General features: G+C 43.1%; 1 protein-coding gene across 1 annotated transcript in view; it reads right to left on the bottom strand.

Annotated features, from left to right (window-relative positions):
- The window catches only part of TEKT5 (tektin 5), a 905,041-nt gene that overhangs the window by 297,269 nt on the left and 584,791 nt on the right, over window positions 1–22,981 (bottom strand). The window lies entirely within an intron of this gene.

Genomic DNA, 22,981 nt, shown 5'->3' with positions numbered 1-22,981 from the left:
GTTTATCATGGTAATAATTAATTTCTTAATTTATGAAATTGGTGTCCCCCTGACCTACTTACAGTGCTAAATGTGTGAAATAATAAGGGCCTGTCGCCAAAGTGTTTCTCAGAAGCCAGACGACGAAGCTGCTAAATGCTGAGGTTGCAAAATACCAAGGCTGTTTAACCTTGATTACATCTTCATTCACATGCCCTGCATCTTTATCTTACTCCTGCGTGTTTTTTTCACCCATGCATACACCTTTCCGCCTTGTTTTCCATCATTCCCCATTCCTCTTTTTCCCCTTTTCTGCCTTTTTCATCATTGCTTTAGGTCGAAGTCTGATGAGTGAAATGTAAACAAGCATTTGCAATGCAATAGGTTTTGCATTATTAAAGTTGGAGCTATTGGTGTTGCATTATTTAGCAATACCAATAGCTCAATCTTTAATAATGCGAGACCTATTGCATTGCAAATGCTTGTTTGCATTTGTCACCCCGAGTGGGACAGGTATGCCTAGACGTGGGTCCTGTGCTTACCATGCCACTGGCGTCAAGCTAGCCTGGCTAATGAGGGGTGATACCCTGAATACAGTCCCAGGATGCTTGCTTCCGGTCCATGGAGGACCAGGCCTGGCATTTCGGGCTGGACTGCTCCCATGGGGAGCAGGGTCAAGACTTATTTGCATAAGTCTTGGTCCAAAGTGAAATGACGTGGTAAGCAACAAAAAAATGGATTTAAGCCCAGATCTCAGTACTGGGGGTGAATGTTTGACATTGTTAAGCATTCTGTCCATCTATTTTTCTTTTTGCAGTAGTCTAGAGATGGTATTAAAAGTCAGTAGAAATCTCTTAAAAGATATATAACCATTATAGTTCCATATTAGCCAGTTTCATTTCTATTCATACGCTGGGGTTCGGTTCGCAGTGCGAAACCTAAAAACAACTACTGCCCTGTGTTCAGCAAGCCGAGCGGGCAGTGAAACAGGTCTATGCATGTCACACACAAAAAAAAATTAGACATTGTGAATAAAATGAGCTTCAAAAAATCCTGGAAACTAAAACAACCACTATTGTACAAAATGTAATATTAAAGTAATTAAATGGGAACTGGTTCTCATACATCACGTCAAAAACTTCAAATGAACTCTCACAGCACTTCAGAGCCGCCTCCTCCTCACCTCTTGATTTCCGCCAGAAGCTGAAGACTTGGCTATTCGAGTAACAATTCGGGGACTGCATATCTGCTCAAGCATGTGGATACCCTCACGGGTGGTTAGCGCGTTCTCCAAATCAACGTAACATAACCTGTCCGACTTGTCCCGCCTATAAAGATATTGTACTGCATTTATTCCCCCTTTCTTCAAAAGACCCATACTATAGAGAAACATGCAGTTCGACACACACCCTCTACTCTGACCAACAAAAATGCAGATAAGTGATTCAGCCTGAGAAAGATCGCCAACTTAAACCAGCCTGAAACAGTACTAAACTATATAAGACTAGCACTAATCCATCTTCAAAATATAAGGTTAAACACAACACAAAACTCCCCAGCGCAAACAAAATACCACAGAAACCACTCAAGATCATCCATAAGGTTAGAAACTCGAGAGTTTCGCACTCTTATTGGCCCTTGCTCATCTACTTCTGATGTAACCAATCACATTGGCTGAGGAGACTATGTCCTTCCTGTCAGACTCCGCTCAGATGAAGCGTCTCTACATTATCTACTCCACCCCCACCGCAAGCACTGATGGTGACTATTACCCCCTCGGCAGTGAATGTGCAAGACTGACATCATGCGAGGAGATCGTCGTCAAATTATTGTCCGAAATATTGTTTGTAAAATTATCTCCCAATGGGAGTTAACTATAAGAGCCTGCACCCAATGGGATGATAATGTTTTAGATGATATTTAGGGCACAATGTTGAGATGACATTTCAGACACCGATATTCTAGCATGCATCCAGAATGACAATGTATTCAATCTGAGCATCAACAACCACAGAAACTAGTTCAAGCGCCAAGAAACCTTCCTGCCTGCTGCTGAATCACCCACTGGCATGAGCCTCTTGAAACATGCTCCAGGAACAACCTGTGCACTGGGATGGAAAAGCCACACCGACCACCCCACTGGCACGTGTCATTTTGGCCAGTTGTCACGCTCCGTACACAAGGCGTCTGAGGATCACCCTCAACCCAAGAAGAAACGCTGGATGCCCATGTTGGATAGGAGTCAGTACATCAACACTCTGCACTTGGAGGCATCCTTCACTTTATCCTCTCAGAAGACCAGCAGTAGCAGTAGGACTGCCACTCAAAGGACACATTATCCACTTTCGCCTTTCGTCAACATGCCAAAACACATAATACAGCACTGCCTCCCCGGGCAATCCCCGTGCTTCTCCAATCAAGCCTACTGACGTCACTAGCACACACTGCAACTCTGAAGGAGGCAGATTCTGGCAAGTTCAAGGACAAAAAGGCAATACGTGCAGTTTTATTAAAAATTAAATAAAGTGAAAGCACTATACCTCCAACAGTATTAGGATTACTAACTTGGCGTCGGTCTGTTCCCCAACTAGGTTTGCACAATAAAAATCCCATCACAAACATTCACAGATTGTTTACCAGATTTCAACTATAAAAGTTCATCAATTCAGCAACCATATACTCATCCATCCACTAGCACATGCATCTGTCGATCCACCCATTCATCTATCAGCACACCCATCGTATTACACCCATGAGAAAATCTGTCCACTTGCCATCAATTGCATATTTATAAACTGGAAAATGAATTCCCCAACACATACATCTGCACATAGCGCTTCATACTCCTTACAAGGTGCCAAAGCTTATTTGCAGTTAGGTAGCATGCTACTCTCTGGGAGCGCTTGAATGGAACAGTGTGTATTTCTGCTGAGGAATGTTCAAATGTCATGTGTAGTGACCAGTTGTGTTTGGACTATGTTTGTTGTACTGCACTGTGTCTATAGTGATGTGAAATGAGAGACAGATAGGAAACTTATGATTATAAGCCACTTGAAGGTCTGCGTGTGGGGGGTGTGGCAGGCAAGTGTTTTTGTGTTGTATTTGTGCTGCAGGGACTGTACTTACTTTGTTGATGGGAACATGAGCAGAGCTTATGCATGGATTCCAGCGTAGGACTGAGAGGGATGTGGAACCATCCAACCAGTCACCCGTTCATCCTTACATTCATCCACACTTCTGCATTTCCATCCACCCACCCACCGGTGCCTTCATCCATCCATCCATCCGCCGCCCAATCCCCCCCTTACAGAAAATTGCAGTCAGAGTCCAAGATTCCCTTACAGCCAGTGCCGCTAACACATCGACATCACATGTTTTACTTGCACAAGAGGCTCACTATGGGCAAGAGAAGTACTCTATTCGCTTACTACACCAGACGTTTAAGCACAGACTTCCTCACAGACGGCAGATACAGTACAGTATAGGCAGCAGTAGTGCAAGGTTCCATCGCACCCAGGGAAAACAGGCAGAAGCAGTGCAAGCTTATCTGGCACATGAGGAGAAAAGTACCGCACAGGAAGCAGCAAAACCTCTCCTGACAGACCGATGTTAACGAATGTGTGCAGTATTGTATGTACGTCTCTCTTGGATTAAAAACAATGACGTACCCATGGCTACCTCCTACATCCGGGTACTGGGGCGGGGAGCCGGCTGGAGCGTTTCCGGGTCAGCAGAGGCGGCTGCTACAGGCAAGCGGTGCGCTGGGGACGCTGCGTCCGCTTCCACTCCGGAGTCGTGACAAAAGAGCCAGGTGAGTCGGGGGGCGGGGGTGTTTGTGTGTATGCGCGGCGGCGGGGGGGTTCTCTATGTGTGTGTGTGTGTGCGTGTGTGTATGCGCGGCGGCGGCGGGGGGGAGGAGGGGGGTTCTCTATGTGTGTGTGTGTGTGTGTGTACGTGTGTGTATGCGCGGCGGCGGGGGTGTGAGGGGTTCTCTATGTGTGTGTGTGCGTGCGTGTGTGTATGCGCGGGGGTTTGGGGGGTTCTCTGTGCGAGTGTGTGTATGCGCGGCGGCGGGGGGGGTCTGTATGTGTGTGTGTGCATGCGTGTGTGTGTGCTTCCAAGGAGCAATGGGAGACAGGAAGCGCGCGTGACCTGATCCGTTTACGCGCGCGCGCACATCACTTGTCTCCTGTCTCCCTTGAAAGCAGAAACAATTGCAATGGAGTTTCGCAGCGACGATCGGTTCGCGATCGGTCCGCAGTGCAAAACCTAAAAACTACTCAACGTAAGAACTGCTAACTTACTCAAGCTGCTCGACCAATGCCGTTTAATGTGCCTACCCTAATGCTATTTCCTCTCCTTCTTCATTCCCAAAGTCTGCACTACAAACAGGGTTGAGGGTATTAGAAAATTGGGGTGCTGGGGGGATACTCAGCACAGTCCTCTACTCTGGTTATGACAGACCTTCGCCTAATTCATTCACCTGCATACACTGACCTGGCAACATGAACATGAGGAGTTGACCAGTACCTCTGAAAAGGTACTAGGTCTGGGGACTGTTGTACATATAATTTTGTATTTTCCAACTATTTTCATCCTCATCTCCCAAACTCTATATAGTCTGCACTAACCACTACTGTAATTTAGCTGCAAAAACAATGGACCTATCGTGCTCGCCCGTAGCTAAAATGCTCAACAGGAGCATTTGATACAACAGATCTAGCTATACTTATTAAAATGTTGGACCAGGTTACAAGGAACTAACAGGACATTATAAATCTAAGGCTTATAGTCAAGTTAATAAGGCTTATATCAGAATGCAGCATCCGACCGGGTGCTTCCACCCTGAGCATTCCTGCGCTGCAGGGTCTCATGCCTGGCACTTGCCTTCAGACGCGATATAAGCTTTCAGATTACAGCGACCGGAGCTGGTATGTCTAGTAATGCCTGAGACTGTCCAACTCTTGGAGACATTCCGACGACAGATTGACAAATGATGAGGGAGAGGTGAGATCTAACTGTGTGAATTTGAAATATTTAATCATGCAACAGACATTTTCAATGCTAATTTGAGGCTGATTGAGTCTACGGATTTAACCTCAAATTAGCAAAGAACCCAGCACTAGGTGCAGGGAAGGTCCATATCCCAAGCAGGAGCATCACCAACCCTGGAGCTCAGCTTTCATGCCTACAAAGAAACACGTGTAGTCTCAGAGTGGGGTGTTTAATTATATTAAGGACAATCTGAACCGCAATAGACAAGATCTACCAACTAGGAAACCGTCAGATGTGTTCCTGGACACGCAGCAATGGACACTATTACCCTCACAAGATAAGACTCAATCACCAGTTAAGAGACCTTCAAAGCTGAACTATGTCTCAAAGTAAACACAGACCTGTTGGTGGACTTCCGATCCCTGAAGTCAGAGTGGGGCTCTAAAAATTACTCACTATGCACCAACATGGATTTGTTTGGGTCCAGCGTTCTGGAGAAGGATGAAAGTGTGGAATGTCTGGAGAAATAAGACCAGTGGATTATTTTGTATTTGCATGAGACTGAATGCATTCCTATGTACATAACCCATTCCATTCAGGAATAAACCCATATTGTTAATTGCTAACAACCTGAGTAATTACTTTGGCCAGACAATCGCTAACACTAGCCATAAGAAATTCGATTTTAAAAGAGATAGGGTGGTAATAACTGAACTTGCTCCTGCCCTTCTTCAGGATACCACATTATTTGCTTTCTGTCTGTGAAAAGGTAGCCTCAACGGTTTACTGAATGTAGTGAAACAGTTTGAACAATATTAGTGATTAAATGTTCACTAAGATTTTATAAAAAAAAAATTGAATGCTAACTTGAGACATTGCTCTGTCACTAGTTAATGCAGTGCTTATTTTTTGTTTTCTGAGGTAGTTATTTTGCGCTGTAGCAGTAATGTATACTTCAATGTATTTTTTTCTGGATCAGTCTAGCTAAAAAAAAAGCTTGAATTTCAGCCACAATATTCTGCCAGCAAAAACGTTTTGGTAAGACCCCAAAACCTCTTTCATCTCATCTTGCATTTCAGCAAATGAGTTCACAAAGAGGATATCTAATTTCCCAGTTTTTTTGTGAGTTTCTAGCCACATATAGTGTTCCAGAAGACTGCAATTTGTTTACCCTGTTTACAACATTGTGGCTGAAGCCCGGCAGTGTTACCACCATTGTCAGATGACCTGCAATTTTTGATTTTTTTTTATAATTTCAAGATCTTATGATAAGGTGATACACTTTTTCATGCTTCCTAACGATCCAGCAGATGTGATTTGCATTTTTGCTTCTCATTAATTCCTCGTCCAGAAGTGGTTTTCTATGTTTCTGTTATAATGGTGTTTATTGGTTATTCTTTTATTTTGTCTATTACTCTAGCCCTTGATGTAGTTTCTTTAAATGAAGCCTTCAATGCCTACCTCCATGCTATTTCATGAACAGAAGACTATGGGAAGGCATTTAACAGCTTGGACAGAGAGACCCTCTGGAAAATACTCCACCACTACGTTATGCCAGATAAACTCATAAGAATTATCAGGAACTCCTATAAGGCAATGACCTACAAGATAGTCCATGGAGGACAACTCACAAATGCCTTCAAAGTGAGGCTCTCGAGTCCACCAGGGTTGTTGCTCTCGACTTTTCTCTTCCTTCTGGCCATAGACTGGATCATGAACACATCCACAGCAAGGAGAAGAAAAGGGATCAAGTGGACATTTTGAACATAGCTCAACGACCTTGACCATGCAGACGACCTCGCTCTAGTCTCCCATACCCATCTGCAGATGCAAGAGAAGACCAACAATGTGTCAGCCACATCAGCACAATTTGGCTTCATAATCCATGTGGGAAAAACAAGCTCCTGAAGGCTAACACAGCCAGCGCAACTGCAGTTGCTCTTGTAGGCAATGCATTGGAAAAGGTTGAGGCCTTCACCTACCTGGGCAGTGTCATAGGCAAGCAGGGCAGCACAGACGATGTTGATTTCAAGGCAAGTATCGGCAAAACAAGGGCTGTCTTCATTCAGCTAAAGAAAATCGGAAGCTCCAAGAACCTAACGCTGCAAACCAAGATCAGGCTTTTTAACACCAACACAAAATGTGTCCTTCTGTATGGAGCTGAAACTTGGAGGACAATAGTTACCACCACCAACAAAGTCTCGCTTTCATCAATACCTGGCTGAGGAAAATCCCAAAAATCTGCTGGCTAAGCATCATCAGCAACAACGACCTACGGCAGCAGACTTTCCAACTTCCTGCTCATGAAGAAATCATGAAAAGACGTTGGGACAAGATAGGTCACACCCTCTACAATCCTGTATCAAACACCACCAGGCAAGCCCTGACCTGGAATCCTCAAGAGAAAAAGAAAAAATTAAAAAAGAAAGGCCAAGAAACACCAGGCGCCAAGGCCTCAAGGCTGACTGCAAGGAGTCAGATTGAAAGAAAAGCCCAGGACAGAAATGACTGGAGAGTTCTGGTTGTTGTCCTTTAACCCAGGAGGGTAGTATGCATAAGTATGTTTTCAAGAGATTGTCTCAAAGCTGGAGTAACGATACGTTAAAACCCACTCTTACAGAGGGGAATGGTCAGTCAGTTGGTCAGGCGACACGCCCCAGACGTGGTGCTGCTACAGGGGACACATCTCATTGGCAATCATTGCATGGCCCTGCACAGAGGGGGTTATAAATTGGCAGCACATGCAGGATTTATCACGGGGTCAAGAGGGGTTGGGGTCTTGGTGAAAAAATCCTTACCCTTAACAAGTTAGGCCACGTGGTCTGATCAGCAAGGTCGGTATGTCGGCATATCGGGGCAGTGGGAGGGGAGGGCAGTTACCTTCGTTTCCATCTATGTTCCGCCCAGCCTCCAATCCGATACTTTTCACGACCTGGGTTCTATATTCCTGAATTTACCATTGGGCCTCCTTATGATGGGGGAATTTTAATGCAGTGGTGGACGGAGAGGTAGACCAGCACCCAGCCCGGGCCCTGAGACCGATGTAGAGGTGGCTTCCCGATTTCTTAGAAATGACGGGGCAAGTGGACGGTTGGAGGGTACGAAATCCAAGGGAGGTGCACTACACGCATGTGTCCTTCGCACACCATAGCCTGTCTAGGATAGACTATGTGCTGGTGCCAGCTGCGCAGGCGAATGCGGTCTGGGAGGCTCAACACTTGGGGAGGAGCATCTCAGACCACTCTCCAGTTTGGCTCCGGTTGGAGTTTGACCAGTTTTATGTAGGAAGGGTTGCCCCTATTAGTGTATGGCACCTGAGGGACCCCACCACCAAGAAAGAAATTGTTAAGATCTCTGACAGATACTTCCTGGAGAATGCAGGTATTGTGGACTCGGCACAGACTTTGTGGGAGGCGTACAAAACCGTCGTTCGGGTGAGGCTTTATCCCTGATTGCGGGGGAAAAAAAGGAATGGCAGGTGGAAATGGAGAGGGTGGAGGCGGAGGTGACGAGGTTGGAAGTGGAGGTATCTAGGCCGGCAACCCCGGAGGGTTTACACCAGTTCAAACTGCGGCAGGATTAGGGCCTCGCTAGGTACAAGGCTAGCGCGCAGTGAGGAGACTCAAAGTCGGGTGTACGAGCACGGAGATAAAGCCGGAAAACTGATAGCGTGGCTTGAAAAGGGAGAACGGGCATTGCGGCTCATACCAGAAATACAGGAAGTGAACTCCAGTACACTCACGGAACCGCAGACTGTGGCGGATAGGTTCGCGGAGTACTACAGTGTGGTATGTACCTCGGCTGGGGTGTATACGGAGGCGGACAACAGCGCAATGATAAAGGACATCCAAATGCCCATGTTGCCGGATGAAGGAATAGAGAATTTGGAATTCCCCCTCACGGACAATGAGGTGGCGCAGGCCATCAGAGGAGTACACCCCAGAAAGGCCACGGGCCCGAACGGAATTCCCATAGAACTGTATATATTGAGCGCCAACAGGCTTGCCCCATTTCTCCGTTCCATGTTGGTAGAATGCAGAGAAGAGGGACAGCTTCCATACGACCAGCGGGTGGCAAACATAGTAGTTATCCATAAGGCGGGTAAGCCCAGGACGGTCTGCTCGTCGTACAGACCTATCTCATTGTTGAACGCTGATCCTAAAGTTCTGGCGAAGCTGCTGGCGACGAGACTGGCTAAGGTCATCACCACCTTGATACATCCGGATCAGTCCGGCTTCATACCGTGCTGGAATACGGCTCTTAATTTGCGTCTTTGGATGCCACTATGGCGTTCAATAGGGTTGAGTGGCCATACTTATTTGCAGTACTGGGGAAGCTGGGTTTTGATCCAGAGGGCATACAGTCATAATATCGAGTAAAAAATATAGAATGAGCAAAATATCAAGAAAAAAATATAGAATGGGCAAAATATTGAGTGGACAGAATATAGACTACAAAAATATCGAACAGAATAGCAGTGATATCGAATCCAAAATAAAGAATGGACACAATATCGAATGGACAGAATATAGACAACAAAAATATCAAATTTGAGGTAAGTTAATATTGATTTTTTAATAATATCGAATTTTTTAAAGTGTGTTTTCATGTTAGTATATGTGTGAAAAATGTATATTAATTTTATAATTTTTTAAAAGTATTTACTTTTATGGTATTTAATTTTTGCGTAATATAATTCTGTAGCGGATTTTGGCTTTATAGGGGAATAGGGTGGGAAGTAATTTAATTATAATTAATTAAATATTTTAATTTATTTATTGGTATTTATTTTGAATTGTTAATTAATTTTTATTTGGTAATTAATTAAAATATAATTGGTAATTTATTTTTATTAATTGATTAATTGATAATTATGGTAATTGTATTAATTTATTTTCTGTAGCGGGTTGTGGGTTTATAGGGGAATTGGGTGGGAAATAATTTAATTGTAATTAATTTAAAAAAAAATTATTGGTATTTATTTTTAATTAATTGTTAATTATTTTTCAATTGTTAATTAATTAATTGTTAATTGGAAATTAATTTGTATTAATAGGAAATTATTTTTAAGTAATTAATTGGGAATATTAAATTTTACCCTCCCGCTATCCAACGCTTTCCTTACTATTGCACTCTCTGGAGTGGGAATAGTAATTTTTACCCCGACGCTATCCAACGCTTTCACTACTGTTGCACTCCCTGGAGTGGGAATAGTAATTTTAACCCTCCCGCTATCCAACGCTTTCCCTACTGTTGCACTCACTGGAGTGGAAATAGTAATTTTTACCCCTACGCTATACAATGCTTTCCCTACTGTTGCACTATCTGGAGTGGGAATAGTAAATGTTACCCTCCCGCTATCCAATGCTTTCCCTACTGTTGCACTCTCTGGAGTGGGAATAGTAATTTTTACCCCTACGCTATCCAAGGCTTTCCCTACTGTTGCACTCTCTGGAGCGGGAATAGTAATTTTTACCCTCCCGCTATCCAACGCTTTCCCTACTGTTGCACTCACTGGAAAAGGAATAGTAATTTTTACCCCTACGCTATCCAACGCTTTCCCAACTGTTGCACTCTCTGGAGTGGGAATAGTCATTTTTATCCCTACGCTATCCAACGCTTTCCCTACTGTTGCACTCTCTGGAGTGGGAATAGTAATTTTTACCCTCCCGCTATCCAATGCTTTCCCTACTGTTGCACTTTCTGGAGTGGGAATAGTAATTTTTACCCTCCCGCTATCCAACGCTTTCCCTACTGTTGCATTCACTGGAGTGGGAATAGTAATTTTTACCTCTAGGCTATCCAACGATTTCTCTACTGTTCGACTCCCTGGAGTGGTATTAGTAAATGTTAGCCTCCTGCTATCCTACGGTAAAAATATTGTATATTTTTTATTATTATTATGTTTATATATATATATATATATATATATATATATATATATATGTATTAAACAATTACATTTTATGTTTATTTATATTTAACTTACATTAATTATTTATTAATTTTAAGGTTATCTAAGTATTTTAAGTATGTTTAAGTTAATTATATTTATGATTTCATTACTTTTCCATTACTTTTAAGATATTATAAAAATTCGATATTTTTACTAATTTTATTTTTTACAACTATATTTTTGATTCAATATTTTTGTACTTACCTGTTTGGAGATAGGAAGTCGATATTTTGGTATTCTATATTTTTTACTCAATATTTTGCTACGTCGATATTTATGTCATCGATAATATGTCAGTGATCCGGTCCAGAGTTTGTGAACTGGGTGCGCCTCCTGTATGCGCAGCCCTTGGCCAGAGTAGTGGTGAATAATCAAAAGTCTACTGACTTTCTCCTTGGCAGGGGTACAAGACAGGGATGTCCCCTGTCCCCGCTCCTATTTGCCTTGGCCTTGGAGCCCTTGGCAGGGTGGTTTCGGTGGGATTGCGGGATCCGAGGACTGCTATGGACGTTGGAATGTGAAGACAAAATCTCACTATACGCTGACGATATTCTGCTTTACCCTACCAACCCGAGGGGATCCCTTATTTGTTTTCTTGAAGTGCTTGCCATCTTAGGGAGGTACTCTGGTTTCGCAATAAACTGGTCGAAGTCAGTGTTTTTCGTCCTTACAGGCAACCCACCGGTTGTTCCGCAGACTTGCCGGATACAAATTGAGCCGATAGGGTGTAGGTACCTCGGCACTTATGTCACGCTTGACCCAAAACAACGATATGCTAATAATCTTGGCCCCCCTCTGACTCGATTTAAAGGTGATGTGGCGCGCTGGAAGGCGCTTCCGCTCTCCTTTCTGGGTAGGGCGGTGCTATTTAAGATGATGGCCTTACCCCGGTTTTTTGACGCACTCCAGAACACAATGGACTCAGTGCCCGCATCCTACTTTAGGGAAGTGGAGGCCCTCTAGAGGCAGCTTCTCAGGGATGGTAAACCTTGCATAGCGTTCTCTAAACTCACTCTCCCCTGGTACGACGGGGGGATAGAACTACCAGACTTAAGGAAATACTATTGGGCCTCCCAGCTAGCAGGGGTGAATCATGCTATATACAGACCCCCAGGGGACCCGGGGTATGCTATGGACCGCTGGCAAGTACCGGGCGGCGATTTCACTAGGGCGCTTTATGCTAGACCTTGCTGGTTTCCCCTCACGGGGCCAACGGCGCATGCCGTTCAGGTGTGGCACGCGGCAAATAGACACCTCAAGTGGGAGGGAAGGCTCACGTTTGCCACCCCGTTATGGAGCTCAGAGAAGTTGGGGAGTCTATGGAAGTCTAAAGGGTTTGACAAGTGGGACCTCATCGGGATTACACAGATCAAAGATGTTTGGGGGAAAGACACGGTACACACATTCAGTTCACTTAAGCAACAGTATCACCTTCACGACAGTGAACACTTCCGTTACCTCCAGATCAGGCATGCCCTGCTTGAAAACATCCCCAAGGACACATTACTTCCTGACGCCTCTCCTCTTGAAGAACGGGTATTAGACGGCCACCTCCCTGAGAAGACCATTTCCTTAATATATAAGAAGCTTATCAACCATACAGAAGCCCACTGGTACTTCTAAGAACACAATGGATTGAGGAGTGGATAGAATTGGATGATGAGGACTGGTGGGAGGCGGTCTCCTCTCCATGGGTGGTAGCGATACAGATGAGGCTTAGGTTTGTACAACTAAAGATTCTCCATAGGTCGTATGTTACGGAGCCCTGTCTGGTCCATATGGGTCGCTCGGAGGGTGGGGAATGTAGGAGGGGGTGTGGGAAGCTTGGAACGTTTATGAATATATTGTGGCACTGTACCTGGGTGCAGGCATATTGGGGGAAGATCCACGATACACTACGAGATGTCCTGGGGGTGGAGATGCTGCTGGAGGCACGCAGGTGCATCTTGAACATCTTGGAGCACACAGATCTGAATGTCTATAGGAAGAAATGGGTTGCTTTAGCGTGTATGATAGCTAAGCGTAATATTGCCCAGTTGTGGGGAGCCAGCCAGCTGCCCGAGTCAAGAAGTGGGTGGAGGACCTGGATTGGTGCATGTTCAGGGAGAGGTCAGTATACATGGCGAGGGGGTGTCCTTGGAAAAGGGGGAAGGTCTGGGAAGCTTGGAATCCTTACCGAGGAGATGTATGTGTGCCCCCGACGTGCCCAGAGGAAGTGGAGGCGCATGTGTCCCCTTGTTCCATTACCAATATTTTGAATTTATTATTTTGAATGTATGGAGATGTACTTATGGAACTGTAGAAGATGCTAATGTCACCTGATGTTTTTTTCTTTGTCGTTTGTTAATAAAAAGATTTATTAAAAAAAATCCACTCTTACAATTTGTGGTTGAGGCAATGAAGCAAGATTTTTTTATTTCTGATGTTAGTGCATCATCTCTGGTGAGTCATTAAAACAGTGCATAGTATATGCTTAATCGATTAGAATTACAGGTAAGGAAAGAAGTGGGGTAGGGTGAGATCTTCTAATCTGACTGACTTTTTACTCTTTCATCTTCCACCTCTGTAGATTCAATAGTACTTTCACCTAAAAGTTTGACTTTTTCAGAGATGCTTAACTTTAGTTCTATCTTAGGCTATGGATCTAAGCCTATCTCTGCTGTAGAAATAGAGATGCGCAGAGTGTCTTAAGTAGGTTTGGAGGGTGCATTTGAATTAAATCAAATCAATAGCTTTCCTATTTCAGACCAACTTTCCCTCTTTCCTATTTTGGTTACAAGGCATTTTTCTACCTTGAAGAGGTCATTGAATCTTGTCAAAGTACTCTGCACATAGGGCTGCTAAAGATGGCTGTTCCCTGAGGAGCTCTGTTTTGGATGGGCTGATGGTACAGTATCATAATTAGAAAATAGTGATCAACAACCAAACCTTTTTCAATGATGAAAACGTGGGAGGCACTGTTCAGTGCATTATTAGATGCTTTTGAAAGCAATTCCGCTATATGTTACCTGTACATTTTCTGCCAGTAAACTATTGGGGTTGCAGCCATTTTATGAACCTATACAATCTATGCAAAGAGCTTCTCTCCTTACAATGCTGCACGATTACCTGTGTGCCAGAGAGTATGCTGGTGTGTCAGCCTGTCATAGATGATTAATCCTCAAATATATGAGGCCTGGTAACTATGCTAGTAGTGCTTTTTAAAAAGAAAAAGACTGCTCACTTCAATGCGGGAAGCTCGGCATGCCTTAAGCTGTAAACTGTGGCAGAGGGCTGCTAAGGTACTAGAGTTGATGCATTCAACCTATTGCCCTCTAGTTAAAGATCTTACAGGTTTAAGCCTCAGACAGTAGAATTGTATGTGAACGCATACTATCATGATACCAGTGTACACACTGCCATAATCTTTAAAGGACACGTTGCCATCCCAGTTTCTATATTTGCTTAGTATGTGACACTCAATTATTCATATAGTCTACTCATTGGCCAAGTACCAAAAAGACACATTGTGAAGCCTGTATTTCAATTTCCCATACTTGCAAAAATGTACATTACCATGCCGAATTTCAGATTGTTCATATATCTAACACCTGCAGTGCAGTGCTAATTCCGCATTGTGGTGTATGCAAAGCACACCTCAATGCATACTTCCACATTACTCCAGTATATAAATACACAGTGTTGGGCAAGTTTATAACTTGCAGAGTATGTAAAGGGCATAGTGTTGTGCCAGTTTCAACACTGATACAGTATCAATGTTTTACCAGTATGGCATTAACAAACAAACAGCTATACGCAGAAAACCCCCTGTGCTTATGCCTATGAGGCATATTTTTAGATCCATATTCTCAGAAAGAAATATTGCTTGCTTCTAGACGCATGGCTATTCTGTTCGCACCAGCCTCCAAAACTGCAACTCTCATCATAGGATACTGTCAGGATACCAGTGGAGAGGGAGAAGGTCACATCATGCTATTTGGTAGCGCAGAAAAGTCACAACAAGCGTGCTGCAAATGAATCGTGTGATATGGGTGGACAGGGGTGGCTTCTTCTAGGCCTTTGGCAACATCCTCTAATGTTCAAATTAACAGGACAATCCCATCAAACATCCCAGAAATGTGCTTTATCAATATTTTTCAAAACAAGACAAACGCAGAATAAGAATGGCTAGTATACATCTAGAAAATATGGGAATGTGTGCATATTAAACCTACACCTGCAAGATGTTGAGACATTGCTTCACCTCACCTAATCTGTGATGTTCTCTAAACTTATCTCTAAGAAGTCTCTTAAAACTGCTGATTCTGAAAGTAGTACAAAAGGGGTTGGTGATGGACGGAGCATCTGAACCAATCAAACACTCACACCCAGCCAAAAGATCTGGGTTTGATCCATCACCGTTCTTTAGCCCACACTGCCACCCCAGTTCAGACGTGGCTATATGCATATACATTCGAGTACGGTCTGAACGATAATATTTCATGGCACCACTTTGCTAAATGAATCAACAGAACGAGCAAAATATGATCATTGAACATTATCTCAACCCTAAACATACTGTATGTATATAGATAAAATCATTCTCTTCTAGCGCCTCCCGGATAAAATCTGAAGTGAAATTCCCTTGCAAAGCAATTGGGCACCCTGACCAGAAAACCACAAGAAAAAAAGACCATTTTTACATCCTCTTTTCTGGTTTTAAACAAATATCCTACTGTCCCTTTAAACCAGTGCGACACAGCCCATTAAAAAGGAAACAGTAACGCAACATCCGCAAACCGGGGGCAGAGTCAGCACAAGGCTAGATTGTAGCTTCCACGCGGGTAATGGCGCCGCATATACTCCGTATAAAGATTCTGGTAAGACGTAGAATTGCCGTTCTTTGTATTTACAGGCATCCATCTTTCTTTAAATCCAGCTCTGCGCTTTGAATTAGCGATCCCCGCTGATATTTTGAACGCTTACACAGCAGGTAAGATCTGAGTGTGCATGTTTACGAGCGTTTTCTTTAAGATGTTACAAACATACTTACTCATGCGCTACTTACTTTATTTGCTTCATTTATGTATACAACTGCGGTGGTGCTGCCCATGGTTCATTCTTTCAACTCGAATCGGAGTCTCCAAAGGCACACGTACTTGGGCATTACATCAAACCCCAGTAATACGGATACGCATTTGTGAGTAATACGTTTTGTCTCATCACACTGACAATTGTCTACAGCCCTAGGAGTAGCCATATAACATGCGGCTCCAAAATCTATCAATATAGACCAACTCGCTAGTGTCTTTACCCCTAATATGAAGAGTCTGTCCTGTGTGATTTTATTCGAACACATCAATGCTACTTTTGCTGACTTAACACGAGTATACCATTGTATGTTTACTATGTTTACTAAGTCTATTTTCAATGTATTTGCACAACCTATCATACCTGCCAGATCTAGAGTACTAGAACCTCATGCTCTGCAATATGCCTACTCTATGCGACTCTGACTCCACAATCAATCAAATACTTGATCATATGGATGAGAGAGCATATGATAATTAATTCCTAGCGCCTTACCACACAATATCAGGGTCAACATGTAGCTTCCCTACAACCTTCCATTAAGAATATCCAGTGTAAAAAAGATTACCTGTGATTTTGAAACTACCCTCGCCCACACCCCCCCTACCCCGCAGAAAACTTAAAATTTAATGTTTGCATAAACCAGTTAAATGCTTAATTTTACATTTCTTCTAGATTGTGAAGAGCGTACTTTCCATAACAAATTCATTATGTGAAAAGGATTACCGCACAAGTGGTGTGAGTAGAATTTTGTGTAAAAATTTGTGTCAATCTGTGTTTGTAAGTCCTGACGAAAGCTCCATAGACCTTTTGGCCCAGGGAGCTGAAACATGTCGACAACTTTTTCTATGTAATACTATATGGCCCAGTAACTTGGCCCTCAGATAGTATACCAATTATTTTTAACCAATGGAAACTTGCCCTGAAATAAAAACATAAGGCATTTTTTCCATTTTTTATAAGTATCACTTTTTTTTGCTTTATTTCTCTTTTGTGGGGAAATCCTTTTTTTCTCTGGACACTGCACTCGAGACTAGAGGTGCCTCTGGATGAGGCTGGCAGTCAACACAAATAGGAACACCCTATGATAACTGCCTTAATTTCAATGTGGGGCGGATGAAACATATATACCGCATTCCATCTAACATTGATTTTTTTGAGGGTTTCCTTATTTACACTGAACCAAAGGTCGAGCAGTGTTACAAGTGTCCATTTTTGTTGATTAAAAGCATACATAACCTTGGGGAAAGAAACGGACACACCAATTCCTCATCCCTCCCTGTTGATTAATTGTTATGAAAGCAGCGCACAGCTGCGGGATACAGAAGAACAACAATTTCCAAGAAACTTCAAATATACAAAATGGAAGGAATCGTGGGATTAAAGCTACGATGCCAGTGATATTGATGAACTGTTGGCGGCGCAACCACTTTTAAATAATACAGATCTTACCGAAGCCCTATCCCAAACAGATGACTGGGACACCTTAACAGAGAAAAAAAGAAACCAAATAAGAACTGCGATTCATGGAATCATAATGACAGAATATCTAAGGTCAAAAATAGCACCTAGAGGTCTTTGGGTAGGAAACGCACCACGAATTTTCCTTCATGATCTAGCATTCCGCAAGGACTGGTCCTCCATCTCTTGGAAATGTACCTTAGACTACTTGGTACTAATAATTAAGACTGCAAGACGACTTTCAGAAGCCTTACTTTTGGAAATACAAGCCTGTGAAAATGAGTTGAATAAGGGCATTAACCCACAAATATACAAAAAAAGATTGGATGAAATAACAAAAGAAATGGAAGAAACACAAGAGTTTCTCATGCAGAGTAAACTACAAAAGCTTGGAAAAAATCTAAAGAAATTTAGCCAAGAAAAAATGCATCCATACATAAAAGAAGATTATGCCCTTCCAGATGTAGACTCAGATAATGAATCCACAGGAAAAAATTCCTCTAACAACTCTTTCAACAGTTCTGATGACTATACCCCCAATAGAGGTCGCAACAATTCCAGATTCCAACGCCCAAGAAGGGGAAATAGATGGCAACGTCCATACCACTCTGGCTACAACATGCCATACTACCAACCATTCGTTCCACACTACGGAGGATGGGCAGACCCATACCAGCAAGGGATGCGACAGATACCCCAAATGATGGACCAACAAATGCCGGGACAACACAATACACACCAACAAGAGCAACCTTTTTTATCCCGAGGCCGTTCTCAACCCCGAGGAAAAAGAAAGTCTCTAACCTGGCAAGACCAGCAAAGGAATGTCCAAACCCGGAGCATGGCAGCAGCACAACCCTCTACCAGCAAGAACAATCACTGATTGTTAACCTCTCAGATGTTGAACTTAATGAGGACCAAATAGCTGTCCTAAACAAAAGATTGGGATATGTCCCTACCCCTAAAACAGACACATTCAAAATAAAAAGTGAACTAGCCGAATTCTGCAGAACTTTGAAACTTAAAGCATACTTTGCTAATAGCACTACCCAACAGCAAGATGGAGATACCACCTTACGCAGGAAGTCTACTTTCAATCCTCCATCATTTAGTGTCCCTCCTGAACTCCACACTTTTGAGCAAGCTCTCCTGAAAGGAGTAGACAGTATGGACAAGAATGGGATTAAAACCTTCCAGAACTTGACTAAAAAGGAACGTCTGGCAATTGAGGATCTAAGTAAAAATTACGAATTGGTGATCAAACCCGCGGATAAGGGGGGAGGCACAATAATCCTGAACAATACAGGTTATAATCAACAATGCCTGGCCCTCCTTTCCGATACTAGATTCTATCAGAGAATCACAGTAGATCCTACTGTGAGACTTCAAAATACCATATCCATCATGGTATATAAGGCCGAAACGAAAAGGTGGATATCTAAAAAAGAAGCAGAATTCTTAATGACGAGGGAGCCCATTATTCCATATTTTTATTCACTCCCTAAAACCCACAAAAACAGGACACCGCCACCAGGACGTCCGATAGTGTCCGGAATTGGGTCAGTTCTTGAGCCACTTTCCAAATTCGCAGATGAATACCTGAAACCCCTGGTTCAAAAAACCCAAACGTACCTGAAAGATACGAGAGACCTCCTGACGCAGATTTCAGACATGCCTTTTGATCCAGAGACAATGCTCCTAGTAGGCTTGGATGTGGAGTCTCTTTTCACAAGCCTACCCCAAGATGAGACATTACAGATGTTAGAGGATGTTTTATACATGGAGGACTGGCAGTACAACACACCTAGGCATTTCATTCTTGAATGCTGCAAGTTGGCGCTCAAAGAAAATTTCTTCGAATATGATGACAAGCTGTATCTCCAAACCCATTGTACCTCCATGGGCAGTGCCTTCGCGCCTTCGGTGGCAATACTCTATGTGAGCCAATTTGAAACACAATTTGTCTTCAGTGGAACAAACACTTTCTCTTCCAGTATTATATACTGGAAGAGATATATTGATGACATTTTCCTAATCTGGAACATAGAGCAAGATCTCACCGAATTCATGATCTGGCTCAACACCTTGGACCCCTGGTTGAAGTTCACAGATACATCTAGCAATAACCAACTTGACTTTCTAGACCTGACAATTTTCAATGACAACAGAACTCTTCAAACCAAAACATATACCAAACCAACAGCCACAAATAGCCTGTTATCATACAGAAGCTATCACCCGAAGCCCCTCAGAGACAACTTGCCTCATAGCCAATTCTTACGTCTTAAAAGAAACTGTAGTAAGAATTGTGATTATAAAGAACAAGCAAAGGGCCTAAGTGAAAGATTGAGGAGGAGAGATTACACAGAAAAAGTCATCAATAAGTGTAAAAAAAGAGCTGATAATCAACCAAGAGAATGCCTCCTCCAAACATATCGCAAAGAACCAATAAAAGATTTGACTACCTGTGTGACAACCTTCAATCCAGCTACCTATGCCATTCAAAAACTGATCAACAAAAATTGGCATATAGTGAACACAGGCCAATTCAATTGGCCTAAACCAAGGTTCGCCAATAGAAGGACAAAAAATCTAAAAGATACCCTTGTACATACTCGTCCTCGAAAAAATCTACTGATGCCCGTAACAAACAGCATTACAATGACCCCATTGTCAGGACATTTTCCTTGTGGCACATGTGTTGCCTGTAAAACAACGACAGCCACCAAAACTCTACAACTAACGGACAATTTCGTTTGGACACAAAAGCAGTTCACGAATTGTAATTCGTCTCACGTTATTTACATGATCAACTGCCCTTGTCAAAAGAAATACATTGGGATGACTTGCCGCAAAATTAAACTCAGGATAGGCGAGCATAAAAGTAACCTCAGGCTAAAAAAGAACACTACAAAACTGTGCTCCCACTTTTTGGAAATGAATCATTCACAAGAAGACATACAATGGACAGTCATTGAGATGCTGACAAATAAATCCGGCAATGTGGAAAAAATATTATATGAAAAAGAGCAAAGATGGGTGGACCGTCTACGTACATTCGAGTACGGTCTGAACGATAATATTTCATGGCACCACTTTGCTAAATGAATCAACAGAACGAGCAAAATACGATCATTGAACATTATCTCAACCCTAAACATACTGTATGTATATAGATAAAATCATTCTCTTCTAGCGCCTCCCGGATAAAATCTGAAGTGAAATTCCCTTGCAAAGCAATTGGGCACCCTGACCAGAAAACCACAAGAAAAAAAGACCATTTTTACATCCTCTTTTCTGGTTTTAAACAAATATCCTACTGTCCCTTTAAACCAGTGCGACACAGCCCATTAAAAAGGAAACAGTAACGCAACATCCGCAAACCGGGGGCAGAGTCAGCACAAGGCTAGATTGTAGCTTCCACGCGGGTAATGGCGCCGCATATACTCCGTATAAAGATTCTGGTAAGACGTAGAATTGCCGTTCTTTGTATTTACAGGCATCCATCTTTCTTTAAATCCAGCTCTGCGCTTTGAATTAGCGATCCCTGCTGATATTTTGAACGCTTACACAGCAGGTAAGATCTGAGTGTGCATGTTTACGAGCGTTTTCTTTAAGATGTTACAAATATACTTGCTCATGCGCTACAGCCGGTTACTTTATTTACTTCATTTATGTATACAACTGCGGTGGTGCTGCCCATGGTTCATTCTTTCAACTCGAATCGGAGTCTAGCCATGCCTTCCCTGGACCGGAAACAAGCTTCTGAGGACCGGTTTCTGGCATTCCAGCGGTCATCAGCCCGGCTTGCTTGAATCCAGTGGCAAAGTAAGCAAGGGACTCACGTCTGAGCATACCCTTCCACACTTATGGCGGCCAAAAGTGGTACAAAAGGGGTTGGTGATGGACGGAGCATCTGAACCAATCAAACACTCACACCCAGTCAAAAGATCTGGGTTTGATCCATCACCGTTCTTTAGCCCACTCTGCCACCCAAGTTCAGACATGGCTATATGCAAATCAGTCTGACCCTGTGCCTCATGGGAACAGTCCAGCACGAACTGCCAAGCCATGCCTTCCCTGGACCGAAAACAAGCTTCCGAGGACTGGTTTCTGGCATTCCAGCCGTCTTCAGCCCGGCTTGCTTGAATCCAGTGGCAAAGTGAGCAAGGGACTCACGTCTGAGCATACCCTGCCATACTTATGGCGGCCAAAACCGGTACAAAAGGGGTTGGTGATGGACGGAGCATCTGAACCAATCAAACACTCACACCCAGTCAAAAGATCTGGGTTTGATCCATCACCGTTCTTTAGCCCACTCTGCCACCCCAGTTCAGACATGGCTATATGCAAATCAGTCTGACCCTGTGCCTCATGGGAACAGTCCAGCCCGAACTGCCAAGCCATGCCTTCCCTGGACCGGAAACAAGCTTCCGAGGACCGGTTTCTGGCATTCCAGCCGTCTTCTGCCCAGCTTGCTTGAATCCAGTGGCAAAGTGAGCAAGGGACTCACGTCTGAGCATACCCGCCACACTTATGGCGGCCAAAAGCGGTACAAAAGGGGTTGGTGATGGACGGAGCATCTGAACCAATCAAACACTCACACCCAGTCAAAGATCTGGGTTTAATCCATCACCGTTCTTTAGCCCACTCTGCCACCCTAGTTCAGACATGGCTATATGCAAATCAGTCTGACCCTATGCCTCATGGGAACAGTCCAGCCCGAACTGCCAAGCTATGTCTTCCCTGGACCGGAAACAAGCTTCCGAGGACCAGTTTCTGGCATTCCAGCCATCTTCAGCCCGGCTTGCTTTAATCCAGCCTACCAAGGAGCTCCTAATTTAGGAAGTTTAATTAAGGCTAAAGAATCAACTGAAATTCAAAATTTTAGTGGAACATTGCCCTGCTATAATTGCAGTCACTGCAATTGTGTAATAAAAGGAAACATTATGACACATCCAAGCAAAGGATATAACATCAAGTTGAGAGTCACCGCTACCTGCGACAGTTCTAACATCATTTATCTTCTGAAATGTCCCTGTGGACAAGGATATGTGGGTAAAACAGAGCGTAAAATGAAGGTTCGCTTAAATGAGCACAAATCAAATATTCGCAACAAATCCACAAAATTCCCGGTTGCTAGCCATTTTCAGGAAGCTGCACATAATATCAGTCAATTGAGGTTTTTGATTTTGGAGACAGTTTCAAAACGAAAAGGAGTTGATAATAACAAACTACTTTTGAAACGCGAAAACTTTTAGATTTACAAATTAGACAATTTAAAGCCTAATGGGATGAATGATAGGGTCGAATATAGTTGTTACTTATAGAATTAGAACTTTCAATTAACTTTATTGACAATGTTCTTGCTACCCATGCCTCTGATTGACCACGATCAGACTGTTTTCCAATTTTTTTAATGTTTTTTTATTTTAATATGATCACGATTTATGGTAGCTTTATTATGATGAAATATCTGTTGTTGGTTTGATCTTATGATTTTCCTACTTATTCCTATAT

The sequence above is a fragment of the Lissotriton vulgaris genome, chromosome 10 (genome assembly GCF_964263255.1).
Source record: "Lissotriton vulgaris chromosome 10, aLisVul1.2, whole genome shotgun sequence".
NCBI classification, from domain to species: Eukaryota; Metazoa; Chordata; class Amphibia; order Caudata; family Salamandridae; genus Lissotriton; species Lissotriton vulgaris.
Note: the sequence above shows the minus strand (reverse complement) of the source record. Positions and strands in the feature narration are given on the sequence as shown.